We start from the raw sequence: 14,566 nt of genomic DNA on the forward strand, positions 1-14,566 counted from the left end.
CTCAACTGACTCACTGTTTCTTACCTCAAAAAATAATTGTAGGGCGGGCCACGGTGGCTCAGCAGGCAAGAATGCCTGCCACGCCAGAGGACACGGGTTCAATTCCTGGTGCCTGCCCATGTAAAAAAAATAAAAAATAAAATTATAAAAAATAATAATAATAATAATTGTAGATGGAAATCAGTGTTGTGTTTCATAGAAGAATTAATAAAAACCTGATTGAGACAGTTTGTGGGGTATATTAAATATTCTTGAATAAAATGGACCTCTTATCTTGCCCCAATTACAAAAAAGAGTGGAACAAACAAAATAGTGGAACCACAAAATGTATTGTTCTCTGTGTCTTTTGTAACACCCCCTTCTTTCCTATTTAACCTTCAAGTACTAATTCAGTGACAGCTAGCCTTCTAATATGCTTACTTATGGTCTCAATAAATAATGAAACAAAACATCACTTTCAGGGCCAAGTTGGTATCTGAGCCCATTAAGACTTTAATCTTCCTCTTTATTAAATCGGTATTATAATTTGATGGACAAATCCTATTCACCTACACCACCTCATATCTTTTTACCCTGAGTTTATCTGAATTTCATACCCCTATTCATAGGAGTTCTTGGAAGTATTTTAACCACACACTTGTAGGTTAAAAGGATAGGAAAGATAATGATTTAAGGAATTAATCCTTATCATTATTCTTAATTTTTATCTAGTTTTTTTTCATGAATAAGTCAGCCTCTTGTTCCTATTTGGACCACTTTGCCTCTGAAAATTTAATTATATCCAGAAAGGACACTGTTTGCTGTTCATCTTATACTCATTTTGACAAACATCTCTGTTTTTATATGCACATTTAATCCAAATGTCAAATATTATACATTGGCTTAGATGAGAAAAAATAGTTTAAAAAGCTGGGAAAAGACAGTTCTATTACGTTGAAGTCCTTCCATGGTATGTTAAGTGTTCTTTTATCAGTGTTTCATTTCTAGTAGAATATAGGTAATTTTTGTGTATTTTGAGATAACTATCATTTCAAATTCATCTAGAAATATCAGAAAAGGTTGTTTTCAAAGTAAACTTGGGAGTATAAAAATACAGTTGAGATATTAAAAAAAAAGAGTGCCTGCTGCCAGGCTCCGCTGCGATTGTGACGGTGGAGTGAGACGCTTCAGGGTCGGTACCCGCACAGCTCTGAACGGCCAGCCGGAACTGCAGAAAACTCGGCCTCAAAGCTCCAGACCTCGGCAGGCCCAGGGACATCTGGAAGCGGAAGCCCTGTGGGGCCCGGGCCCTACTCTGCCCTCACCCAGTGCCAGTCCCTCTCCTGGCTCCGGAGTGAGCAGAATGACCCTTGGGCACATGCCGAGAGACTGCAGGTCTGGCCCGCTCTCTCTGGTGTGGTCTGAGGGACTCGCCATCCCAAATCCTGCCCCTTGTATAGACTGTAGCTTGCAGCTCTGCTAGAGAATGTTCTCGGAGAGCAGGTGAGTGGTTCTAAAATACAGACACTGTCTTCCTTACCCCTGTGTTCTGAATTACTTTAACCCGAACCTGTTCACATCTCTAAATATCAGGTTATACATATAAAACAGTCTCTCAAAATCTGGAAATAACAATTTCCACTCCGGATTTGATGTGTCTGCTCTAAAAGCTTACAAACTAGGCCTGTGTTTTCTTATAAGCATTTTCTAAAGGTGACCATACCATTCTTGTTCTTTTGTTTCTGGCTTATTTTGTCTCACTAAATGTCCCACATGTTCATTCACATCGTTGCATGCCTCACGACATTGTTCCTTTTTGTAGCAGCACAGGCCTTAGTTTGTAAGTATACACCATCATTTGCCAATCTACTTCTCCATCGATGCATCCTTCAGCACCTGCGTTTATCGGGCATCATGTAGAGCGCCCAAAGTCCACAGTCCATCAACATTCTCAATTTTAGATAATTTCATTGTTCCCAAAAGACAGAAAATTAATAAACACACCCTCACCAAATAGGAAATCTAAACCTCCTCTTAACTCTTGTCCCTCTCCCCATTATTCACCTCTGCTGTTGCTGTGGTAGTGCTGATGGCTTCCTTTTGAACATAGCTCATAGCATGCAATAGCAGTTTTCCCCTTGTACCCTGGACTTATATACGCTTTATATAAGAATCCTATCTTTGGCCTAATTTTTGCAAGAATTCATTCCTATCTCTAGTGTTAATCAGTGGGACACGTAGGTCTATACAACCCCTTTCAATCTTGTCCATCTTCCATATGGTAATTTTACCTAAAGACCCATTAGAGAATCACCTTCACTCCTATCTATTCCCTTATATTGGAGTTCACCTCATTAGCTAACAGTTCACCCACCTCTAGCTTCTATGTCTCTCTAAGTCTTTTATGTTCTGTATTATAAGCACCTGATTATACCTTTTGCTGGTCATAAAAGTGAAATCATGCAATATTAATCCTTTTGTTGTCTGGCTAATTTTGCTCAGCATTATGTCCTTAAGGCTCATCCATCTTGTCATGTGCTTCAAAATGTCATTTTGTCTTATTGCTGCATAATATTCCATTGTATGCATATATTACATTTTGTTGATCCACTCATCTGTTGATGGGCATTTGGTTTGTTTCCGTATTTTGGCAATTGTGAATAATGCTGCTACAACCATCAGTGTGCAAATGTCTGTTTGTGTCATTGCTTTCAGCTCTTCTGGGTATATACCAAGTAGTACTATTGCTGGGTCATAGGTCAACTCAATATTTAGTCTCCTAAGGAATCGCCAGCAGTCTTCCATAGTGGCTGCATCATTGTACACTCCCACCAGCAGTGCATAAGTGTCCCAGTTTCTCCACATCCTCTCCAACATTTGTTTCCTGTTTGTTTAGTAGCAGCCATTCTTATAGGTGTGAGGTAGTATCTCATTTAATTTAAAAATGCAGCCTTGATCTGCATTTCCCTTATAGCCAGTGGAAATGAGCATCTCTTCATGTGCTTTTGAGCCATCTGTATTACCTCTTCAGAAAAATGCCTGTTCATATTTTTAATCCATTTTATAATTGGGTTGTTTGTTTTTTGTTGTTGAGTTGTATGGTTTCTTTGTATATACAGGAAATCAAACATTTATCCGATATGTACTTTCCAAATATTTTCTCCCATTGAGTTGGCTGCATCTTCACTTTTTTGACAAAGTCTTTTTTTTTTTTGAGATTATACCATCTCAGTCTTTATTGTCTGTCTTTCCTTCTGATTTCATTTGTGCCCCCAGGCCTCCTCCTTCTATCATTCTCACATGCAGCTTCATTCAGTGTTCTAACATTATTGTATTACAGTTAGGTAGTATTTGCTATCCATTCCTGAATTTTTACCATCAGTCTTGCTGCACAATCTGTATCCGTTCAGCTCCAATTACCCAATATCTACCCTATTTCTATATCCTGATGGTCTCTGTTACCAGCTGAAATTCTCCAAGTTCATTCACTAATGTGAGTTCATATCAGTGAGACCATACAGTATTTGTCCTTTTGTTTCTGGCTAATCTCACTCAGCATAATGTCCTTAAGGTCCATCCATGTTGTTACATGCTTCATGACTTTATTCTGTCTTATAGCTGCATAATATTCCAGTATATGTATATACCACAGTTTGCTTAGCCACTCGTCTGTTGATGGGCATTTTGGCTGTTTCCATCTCTTTGTAATTGTAAATAATGCTGCTATAAACATTGGTGTGCAAATGTCTGTTTGCGTTCTTGCCCTCATGTCCTCTGAGTAGATACCTAGCAATGGTATTGCCATATCATATGGCAATTCTATACTTAGCTTCCTGAGGAACTGCCACACTGCCTTCAACAGTGGTTGTACCATTTGACATTCCTACGAACAGTGGATAAGTGTGCCTCTTTCTCCACATCTTCTCCAGCACTGTCATTTTCTGTTTTATTGATAATGGCCATTCTGGTGGGTGTGAGATGATATTTCATTGTGGTTTTGATTTGCATTTCCCTAATAGTCAGGGAAGTTGAGCATCTTTTCATGTGCCTTTTGGCCATTTGTATTTCCTCTTCTGAAAAGTGTCTGTTCATGTCTTTTGCCCATTTTGTAATTGGGTTGTCTGTCTTTTTGTTGTTGAGTTGAACAATCTCTTTACATATTCTGGATACTAGACCTTTATCTGATATATCATTTCCAAATATTGTCTCCCATTATGTAGGCTATCTTTTTACTTTCTTGGCAAAGATCTTTGATGTACAAAACTGTTTAATTTTGAGGAGTTCCCATTTCTTTCTTTCCTTCTTCAATGCTCATGCTTTGGGAATAAGGTCTAGGAAACCGCCTCCTATTATAAGATTGATAAGCTATTTCCCTGCATTTTCTTCTAAAATTTTTATGGTCTTAGATCTAATGTTTAGGTCTTTGATCCATTTTGAGTTAATTTTTGTATAGGGTGTAAGATATGGATCCTCTTTCATTCTTTTGAATGTGGATATCCAGTTCTCTAGGCACCATTTATTGAAGAGACTGTTCTGTCCCAGGTGAGTTGGCTTGACTGCCTTATCAACGATCAATTGTCCATAGATGAGAGGGTCTATATCTGAGCACTCTATTTGATTCCATTGGTCAGTATATCTATCTTTATGCCAGTATTGTGCAGTTTTGACCACTGTAGCTTCATAATACAACTTAAAGTTAGATAGCGTGAGGTCTCCAACTTCATTTTTCTTTTTCAGGATATTTTTAGCTATTGGGGACACCCTGCCCCTTCAAATAAATTTGGTTATTGGTTTTTCTATTTCTGAAAAGGAAGTTTTTGGGATTTTAATTGGTATTGCATTGAATCTGTAAATCAATTTAGGTAGAATTGACATCTTAACTACATTTAGTCTTCCATTCCATGAACACGGTATGCCCTGCCATTTATTTAGGTCTTCTGTGATTTCTTGTGACAATTTCTTGTAGTTTTCTTTGTATAGGTCTTTTGTATCTTTAGTTAAATTTATTCCTAAATATTTTATTCTTTTGGTTGTAATTTTAAATGGAATTTTTTTCTTGATTTCCCCTTCATATTGTTCATTACTAGTGTATTGTACAACACTACAGATTTTTGAGTGTTGATCTTGTAACCTGCCACTTTGCTGTACTCATTATTAGCTCTAGTAGTTTCGCTGTGGATTTTTCAGGGTTTTCGACACATAGTATCATATCATCTGCAAACAGTGAGAGTTTTACGTCTTTCTTTCCAATTTTGATGCCTTGTATTTCTTTTTCTTGTCTAATTGCTCTGGCTAGAACTTCCAACACAATGTTGAATAACAGTGGTGATAGTGGACATCTTTGTCTTATTCCTGATCTTAAGGGGAAAGTCTTCAGTTTTTCCCCATTGAGGATGATGTTATCTGTGGGTTTTTCATATATTCCCTTTATTATGTGGAGGAAGTTCCTTTCTATTCCTATCCTTTGAAGTGTTTTGAACAAGAAAGGATGTTGAATTTTGTCAAATGCCTTTTCTGTATCAATCGAGATAATCATGTGGTTTTTCTGCTTTGATTTGCTGATATGGTGTATTACATTAATTGATTTTCTTATGTTGAACCATTCTTGTATACCTGGGATGAATCCTACTTGGTCATGGTGTATACCTTTTTTTAAATTTTTAAATTAATTTTTTAATTAAAAAAATATATGACAACAAGGAAACACAAACATTCTTAACATATGATCATTCCATTCTACATATATAATCAGTAATTCACAATATCATCACATAGTTGCATATTCATCATCATGATCATTTCTTAGAACATTTGCATCAATACAGAAGAAGAAATAAAAAGAGAACAGAAAAAAATTCATACATACCATAATCCTTACTTCTCCCTTTCTTCTTTTTTAATTAATTTTTTATTTATGATACATAACCACATACAAATACAAAATTCTTATCGTATGATCATTCTGTTCTTGTTATATAATCAATAACTCACACTATCATCACATAGTTGTATATTCATCATTGTTGGGGCACACCAAAAGAGAGACCACACAATTCAAAACTGCAAGCCAATTTGGAGTCTTTACTAGCCAGCCAGTGACTGCCTCAGAAACTTCCAAGAAGGAAGATTCAGGGAGCAGCAGCCAGAGGTTTTCAAGGTGTGCTTATAAAGTCTAAAATCATGTTGTGGTTTTGCAGTTGCTAGCAAGCAAGCATGATCATAGAAGCAAAAAAATGCTGTCAGCTGTTGCCAAAAATGCACGCAGTTCCCTAGCATTGGTTATTGTTTAATTCTTGGGGAGATTCCACCCCAATGTTGTGGGGACTGTCCCTGCTTGGGCCGGATTGATTGCTCCTGGCCCCCCACAATCATTAGGATCATTTCTTAGAACATCTGCATCAATTCAGAAAAAGCAATAAAAAGAAGACAGAAAAATATTCATACATACCCCTCCCCTTCACTGATCACCAGCATTTCAATCTACTAAATTTATTTTAAAATTTGTTCCCCCTATTATGTATTTATTTTTAATCCATATGGTTTTTTTGTTAATGGGATATTTCTTTTTTTATTTATTAATTTAAAAAAATTTAACAACAAATGAACTAAAACATTAACATGTGATCATTCCGTTCTACATATACAATCAGCAATTCTCAATATCATCACATAGTTGCATATTCATAATTTCTTAGAACATTTGCATCGATTTAGGAAAAGAAATAAAAAGACAACAGAAAAAGAAATAAAATGATAACAGAAAAAAGAAAGATTATACATACCATACCCCTTACCCCTCACATTCATTTATCACTAGCATTTCAACTAAATTTATTTTTTTTAATTTTTTATTTTATTTAATGTTTGTGTTTCTTGTAATTTTTTAAAATTTTATTAATTAAAAAAAATTACAAGAAACACAAACATTCCCAACACATACACTCAGCAATTCACAATATCATCACATAGTTGCATATTCATCATCATGATCATTTCCTGGAACATTAGCATCAATTCAGAAAAAGAAAGAAAAAGACAACAGAAAAATATAACAAAGAAAAAAAATTTTACATGCCATACCCCTTACTGATTCCTTTTATTGATCACTAGCATTTCTATTTTAACATTTGTTCCCCCTATTATTTATTTTTATTTCATATGTTCCTCTCATCTGTTGACAAGGTAGATAAAAGGAGCGTCAGACGCAAGGTTTTCACAATCACACAGTCACATTGTGAAAGCTATATCATTATACAATCATCATCAAGAAACATGGCTACTGGAACACAGCTCTACATTTTCTGGCAGTTCCCTCCAGCCTCTCTATTACATCTTGGATAACAAGGTGATATCTACTTAATGCATAAGAATAACCTCCAGGATAACCTCTCGACTCTGTTTGGAATCTCTCAGCCATTGACACTTTGTCTCATTTCACTCTTCCCCCTTTTGGTCGAGAAGGTTTTCTCAATCCCTTGATGCTGAATCTCAGCTCATTCTGGGATTTCTGTCCCATGCTGCCAGGAAGATCCACACCCCTGGTAGTCATGTCCCATGTAGACAGGGGGAGGGTGGTGAGTCTGCTTGCTGTGTTGGCTAGAGAGAGAGGCCACATCTGGGCAACAAAAGAGGTTCTCTTGGGGGTGATTCTTAGGCTTAATTTTAAGTAGGCTTGACCTATCCCCTGTGGGGTTAAGTTTCATATGAACAAACCCCAAGACTGGGGGCTCAGCCTATAGCTTTGGTTGTCCACACTGCTTGTGAGAATATCAAGATTTCAACTTGGGGAAGTTGAGTTTTCCCCCATTCTCACCATTCCCCGAAGGGGACTTTGCAAATACTTTTCCACTCACTGATAAAATCACTGTGGGATTCATCAGGGCATCACCTGGACAAACCAACAAAATCTCATGTCCTATACAAAGTTCCATGTACTTAACATGTTCCATCAACTATCTACATAAGTTATATTAGGAGATGCACTGGTCAAAGTATAGATTTGTACCAAATAAACATTTTTTGTTTTAGTCTCACACATTAGTTGAAATTTTAAACTGTTAAGTACCATCTATTTTCAGCACACTGCAGTAACGACATTCTTTTGTTCTTCTTCATGCAAAAACATTTTTTAAATTTGTACATTTAGTCACTATCACTATACAACCTAGGCATTCCTAGATTACACCATCTCAATCTTTATTATCTATCTTTCTTTGTGATTTCATTTATGCCCCAGCCCTCCTCCCTCTATCATTCTCACACGCAGCTTCATTCAGTGTTTTAACAGAATTGTATTACAGTTAGGTAATATTGTGCTGTCCATTTCTGAGTTTTTATATTCAGTCCTGTTGCACAATCTGTATCCCTTCAGCTCCAATTACCCAATATCTTACCCTATTTCTATCTCCTGATGGTCTCTGTTACCAAGGAAATATTCCAAGTTTATTCACTAATGTCAGTTCATATCAGTGAGACCATACAGTATATATATATTTTTTTACATGGGCAGGCACCGGGAATCGAACCTGGGTCCTCAGGCATGGCAGGCAAGCACTCTTACCTGCTGAGCCACCGTGGCCCGCCCCCATACAGTATTTGTCCTTTTGTTTCTGGCTAATCACACTCAGCATAATGTCCTTAAGGTCCATTCATGTTGTTACATACTTCATAAATATATTCTGTCTTACAGCTGCATAATATTCCATCTTATGTAAATGTCACAGTTTGTTTAGCTAACTGTCTGTTGATGGACACTTTGGCTATTTCCATATCTTGGTAATTGTAAATAATGCTGCTATAAACATTGCTGTGTAAATGTTCATTTGTGTCCTCGGCCTCGTGTCCTTTGAGTAGAGACAGCATATAGATGGGTCCTGTTTTTTAATCCATTCTGTCAGACTATGTCTTTTGATTGTAGAGTTTAATCCATTAACATTCAGTGTTATTACTGCATGGGTAGTACTTTCTTCTACTATTTTGCCTTCTGGATTTTACATGTCATATCTAATTTTCCTTCTTTTTACCTTTACTCATAGTCTTCCTTTCTACACTCTTCTCCACACCTCTCTCTTCTGTCTTTGTATCTGTCTCTAGTGTTCCCATTAGTATTTCTTGCAGAGCTGGTCTCTTGGTCACAAATTCTCTCAGTGATTTTTTGTCTGAAAATGTTTTAATTTCTCTCTCGTTTTTGAAGGACAATTTTGCTGGATATAGAATTCTTGGTTGGCAGTTTTTCTCTTTTAATAATTTAAATATATCATCCTACTGTCTTCTCGCCTCCATGGTTTCTGCTGCGAAATCTGCGCATAGTCTTATCGGGCTCCCCTTGTATGTGATTGATTGCTTTTCTCTTGCTGCTTTCAAGATTCTCTTTCTCTATGACCTCTGACATTCTGACTAGTAAGTGTCTTGGAGAACGTCTATTTGGATCTATTCTCTTTGGGGTATGCTGCAGTTCTTGGATCTGCAATTTTAAGTCTTTCATAAGAGTTGGGAAATTTTCAGTGATAATTTCCTCCATTAGTTTTTCTCCTCCTTTTCCCTTCTCTTCTCCTTCTGGGACACCCACAACACGTATATTCGTGTGTTTCATATTGTCTTTCAATTCCCTGAGTCCCTGATCATATTTTTCCATTTTTTTTCCCTATAGTTTCTGTTTCTTGTTGGATTTCAGATGTTCTGTCCTCCAGTTTAGAAATCCTATGTTCTGTCTCCCAAAATCTACCATTGTAGGTTTCCATTGTTTTTTCATCTCTTCTACTGTGTCTTTCAATCCCATAAGTTCTGTGATTTGTTTTTGTTTTTTTTAAAATATTTTTATTGAGATATCCTCACACATGTACAGTCCATCCAAAAGATAAAATCAGTGGTTCACAATATCATCACCTAGTTGTATATTCATCAACATGATCATTTTTGGGATATTTGCATCACTCCAGAAAAGGAAATAAGAAAAAATTCATACATCCCATTCCCCTTACTTCTGCCTCTCGTTGACCACTATTATTTCAATCTACCCAATTTTTTTATCCCTATCCCACCATTATTTATTTTTTGTACTTTTTTTTTTAACTCATCTTATACATTTAATTTTAATGTGAGTCTCTTGCAGACAACTTATAATTGGGTCATAGTTGTTTTTTTTTTTAATCTGCTCTGCCAATTGTGATTTGTTTTTTCAGACTTTCAGTTTCTTCTTTTTGTTCTTTCCTTGCCTTCTTTATATCCTCCCTCAATTCATTGATTTGGTTTTTGATGAGGTTTTCCATGTCTGTTCGTAAATTCTGAATTAATTGTTTCAGCTCCTGTATGTCATGTGAATTGTTGGTTTGTTCCTTTGACTGAGCCATATCTTCAATTTTCTTAGTGTGATTTGTTATTTTTTGCTGGCGTCTAGGCATTTAACTACCTTAATTAGTTTATTCTGGAGATTGCTTTCACTTCTTTTATCTAGGGTTTTCTTGCTGGATGAATTTGTTGTCTATCTGTTCTTTGACATTAAATTCAGCTTTATCTGGACCTCAAGTTTAAGTTTTGTTTAACAGAGGAGAATTTTTCAGTTCTTGTTTTCTTGTTTCTTGCCCTGCTTATATGGTGCCTTTCCCCCCACATTTAGGAGGGTCTACTTAGGTATTATAGACCCCAGCCGGATTTTCCCAGATCAAACTGGCCTCCTATCAGGCGGAAAGAGTCACCTGTGTCGGTTTTCCCCGAGGGTGAGACCCAGCAGGTTGAAAGACTTTCCTGTGAAGTCTCTGGACTGTTTTTCTTATCCTGTCCTGTATGTGGCACTTGTCTGACTGCAGGTCCCACCAGCATAAGATGATGCGCAGTACCTTTAACTTTGGTAGACTCTCCCTGCTGGGAGCATGGTGGAGACAGAGGAGAGGTTGTAGGCTGGTTTTAATGGCTTCAAATTACCAAGCCCTGGTGTCTGAATTCCTTGATAGAGGAATTCCACCTGGGTGGGGCTTCACCCCTCCCCTGGGGAAGGCACAGGCTCCAGACAAGCCCCCAAAAGAGCTCATGTCTGCCTATGCGTGGGGCAGTTGCAGCCTGAAAAGTCCTGCCGCTGTATCCAGAGGCAGTCAAGCCTTTGTAAATACACAGCCACAAAAACCTCTGTTTCCTTTCTTTTTTCCCCCCTTTTTTGTCAGTCCTGCCTCCTTGGCACCGGGGCAAAAATGAGCAACCTCCACTTTGATCAGATTCACCTAAGCTGGGGGCCTATTTTTAGTAGTCAGAATTTGTTAATTAGTTCCACTATTGGCGTTTGATTGTGCCCAGTCCCTGCTGCTGGCAAAGTCCTTTCCTTTCCCCTATGGGAAGCGGACTGTGGGGGAGGGGCGCTGGCCGCTGCAGCTTTGGGAACTCACGGTTCTGGGGGGGTGCTTGCAGCCAGTCCAGCTGGTCCAGACTGGGGTACACTGTGTGTCCAGTCACTGATGTGGCCCCAGGAGCTGTTCTGTACTGTTTCTGGTTATTTAGTAGTTGTTCTGGAGGACGAACTAAAATGCGCACATTGTTAAGCTGCCATCTTGACCCCAATCCATATGTTTTGCTTGTCCATCGATAAGATAGACAAAAGGAGCATCAGACACAAGGCTCTCACAACCACACAGTCACACTGCGACAGTCATATCATTACACAATCATCTTCAAGCAACATGGCCACCAGAGCACAGCTCCACATTTTCAGGTAGTTCCCTCCAGCCTCTCCATTACATCTTGACTAACTAAGTGATATCTATTTAATATAAGAATAACCTCCAGGATAACCTTTCACTTCTGTTTGGACTCTCTCAGTCACTGACACTTTATTTTGTCTCATTTCACTCTTCCCCCTTTCAGTCGAGAAGATTTTCTCAGTCCCTTCATGCTGAGCTGCAGCTCATTCTAGGATTTCTGTCCCATGTTGCCAGGAAGGTCCACACCCCTGGGGGTCATGTCCCATGTAGAGAGGAGGAGGGCAGTGAGTTTGCTTGCTGTGTCGTCCGAGACAGAGAGGCCACATCTGAGCAACAAAAAAGGTTCTCTTGGGGGTGACTCTTAGGCCTAATTTTAAGTAGGCTTGACCTATCCTTTGCAGGATTAAGTTTCATATGAACAAACCCCAAGATTGGAGGCTCAACCTATTGCTTTGGCTGTCCCCAGTGCCTGTGAGAATATCAAGAAATTCTCTACTTGGGGAAGTTGAACATCCCCCTTTCCATAGCATATAATTTTTTAAATGTGGTGCTGGATTCAATTTGCAATAATTTTGTTGAGGATTTTTGCATCTATATTCATTAGAGAGATTGGTCTGTAGTTTTCTTGTAATATCTTTGTCTGGCTTTGGTATGAGGGTGATATTGGCTTCATAGAATGAGTTAGATAGTTTTCCCTCCTCTTCAGATTTTGAAGAATTTGAGCAGGATTGGTACTAATTCTTTCTTGAATGTTTGGTAGCATTCACATGTGAAGCCATGTAATCCTGGGCTTTTCTTTTTGGGGAGCTTCTTAATGACTGATTCAGTTTCTTTATTTGTGATTGGTTTGTTGGAGTCAATGTTGGTTGTTCATGCTGTTCTAGGAATTTGCCCATTTCACCTACATTGTCTAGTTTATTAGCATAAAATTTTTCATAGTATCTTCTCATTACTTCCTTTATTTCTGTGGGGTCAGTGGTTATGTCTCCTCTTCCATTTCTGATTTTATTTATTTGCATCCTCTCCATTCTTCTTTTGTCAACCTCACTAAGGGTCCATCAATCTTATTGATTTTCTCATAGAACCAACTTTTGGTTTTATTTGATTTTTTTCATGTTCTCAATTTCATTTATTTCAGCTCTAATCTTCACTATTTCTTTCCTTTTGCTTGCTTTAGGGTTAATTTGCTGTTCTTTCTCTAGTTCTTTCAAGTGGACAGTTAATTCCTCGATTTTTGCTCTTCTTTTCTGATATGAGCATTTAGGGTAATAAATTTCCCTTGGCACTGCCTTTCCTGCATCCTATAAAATTTGTTATGTTGTGTTTTCACTTTCATTTGCTTCAAGATATTTACTGATTTCTCTGGTAATTTCTTCCTTGACCCCCTGGTCATTTAAGAGTGTGTTGTTCAGCCTCCATATATTTGTGAATTTTCTGGCACTGTGCCTATTATTGACTTCCAGCTTCATTCTTTTATGGTCTAAGAAAGTGTTTTGTATGATTTCAATCTTTTAAAATTTATTGAGACTTGCTTTGTGACCCAGCATATGGTCTATCCTTGAGAATGATCCATCAGCACTTGAGAAAAAAGTATACCCTGCTGTTTTGGGGTGTAATGTTCTATATGTCCATTAAGTCTAGCTCATTTATTGTATTATTCAAATTCTCTGTTTCTTTATTGATCCTCTGTCTAGATGTTCTGTCCATTGATGAGAGTGGGGAATTGAAGCCTCCAAATATTTTGGTGGGTGTGTATATTTCACTTTACAGTGTTTGCCTCATGTATTTTGGAGCATTCTGGCTCGGTGCATAAATATTTATGATTGTTATATCTTCTTGTTGAATTGGTCCTTTTATTAATACATAGTGTCCTTCTTTGTCTCTTTTAACTGTTTTACATTTGAAGTCTAATTTGTTGGATATTAGTTTAGCTACTCCTGCTCTTTTCTGATGTTATTTCCACGGAATATCTTTTTCCACCCTTTCACTTCCAACCTATGTTTATCCTTGGGTCTAAGATGTGTTTCCTGTAGACAGCATATAGATGGGTCCTGTTTTTTAATCCATTCTGCCAGTCTATGTCTTTTGATTGGGGAGTTTAATCCATTAACATTTAGTGTTATTACTGTACAGGTAGTACTTTCTTTTACCATTTTGCCTTTTGGATTTTATATGCCATATCTATTTTTTTTTCTTTTTACCTTTACTGCAGCCTTCAATTCTATACTCTTCTCCACACCTCTCTCTCCTATCTTTTCTTATCTGTCTCTAGTGCTCCCTTTGGTATTTCTTGCAGAGCCAGTCTCTTGGTCACAAATTCTCTCAGTGAATTTTTGTCTGCAAATGTTTTAATTTCCCCCTCACTTTTGAAGGACAGTTTTGCTGGATATAGGATTCTTTGTTGGCAGTTTTTCTCTTTTAGTATCTTAAATATATCATCCCACTGTCTTCTCGCCTCCATGGTTTCTGCTGAGAAATCTATGCATAGTCTTATTGGGCTTCCCTTGTATGTGATGGATTGTTTTTCTCTTGCTGCTTTCAAGAGTCTCTCTTTCTCTTTGACATCTGACATTCTGATTAGTAAGTGTCTCGGAGTATATCTATCTGGATCTATTCTATTTGGGGTATGCTGCAATTCTTGGATCTGTAATTTTAAATCTTTCATAAGAGTTGGGAAATTTTCAGTGATAATTTCCTCCATTAATTTTTCTCCTCCTTTTCCCTTCTCTTCTCCTTCTGGGACATCCACAATACGTATATTCATGCACTTCATGTTGTCATTCAATTCCATGAGTTCCTGCTCATATTTTTCCATTCTTTTCCCTATATTTTCTTTTGCTTGTCAGATTTCAGATGTCCCGTCCTCCAGTTCACTAATCCTGTCTTCTGCCTCTTGAAAT

The 14,566-nt window shown here is 37.6% G+C and overlaps 1 long non-coding RNA gene across 1 annotated transcript in view; it reads left to right on the forward strand.

The window, feature by feature from the left end:
• The first annotated feature begins 1,204 nt into the window (after positions 1-1,204).
• Positions 1,205-14,566, forward strand: part of LOC143686918 (uncharacterized) — a 41,064-nt gene continuing 27,702 nt past the window's right edge. Inside the window, exon 1 of the long non-coding RNA XR_013177301.1 lies at positions 1,205-1,482. This is a non-coding gene — a long non-coding RNA (uncharacterized LOC143686918). The remainder of the gene's footprint in view (positions 1,483-14,566) is intronic.

This window comes from Tamandua tetradactyla, chromosome 6 (assembly GCF_023851605.1).
Source record: "Tamandua tetradactyla isolate mTamTet1 chromosome 6, mTamTet1.pri, whole genome shotgun sequence".
NCBI classification, from domain to species: Eukaryota; Metazoa; Chordata; class Mammalia; order Pilosa; family Myrmecophagidae; genus Tamandua; species Tamandua tetradactyla.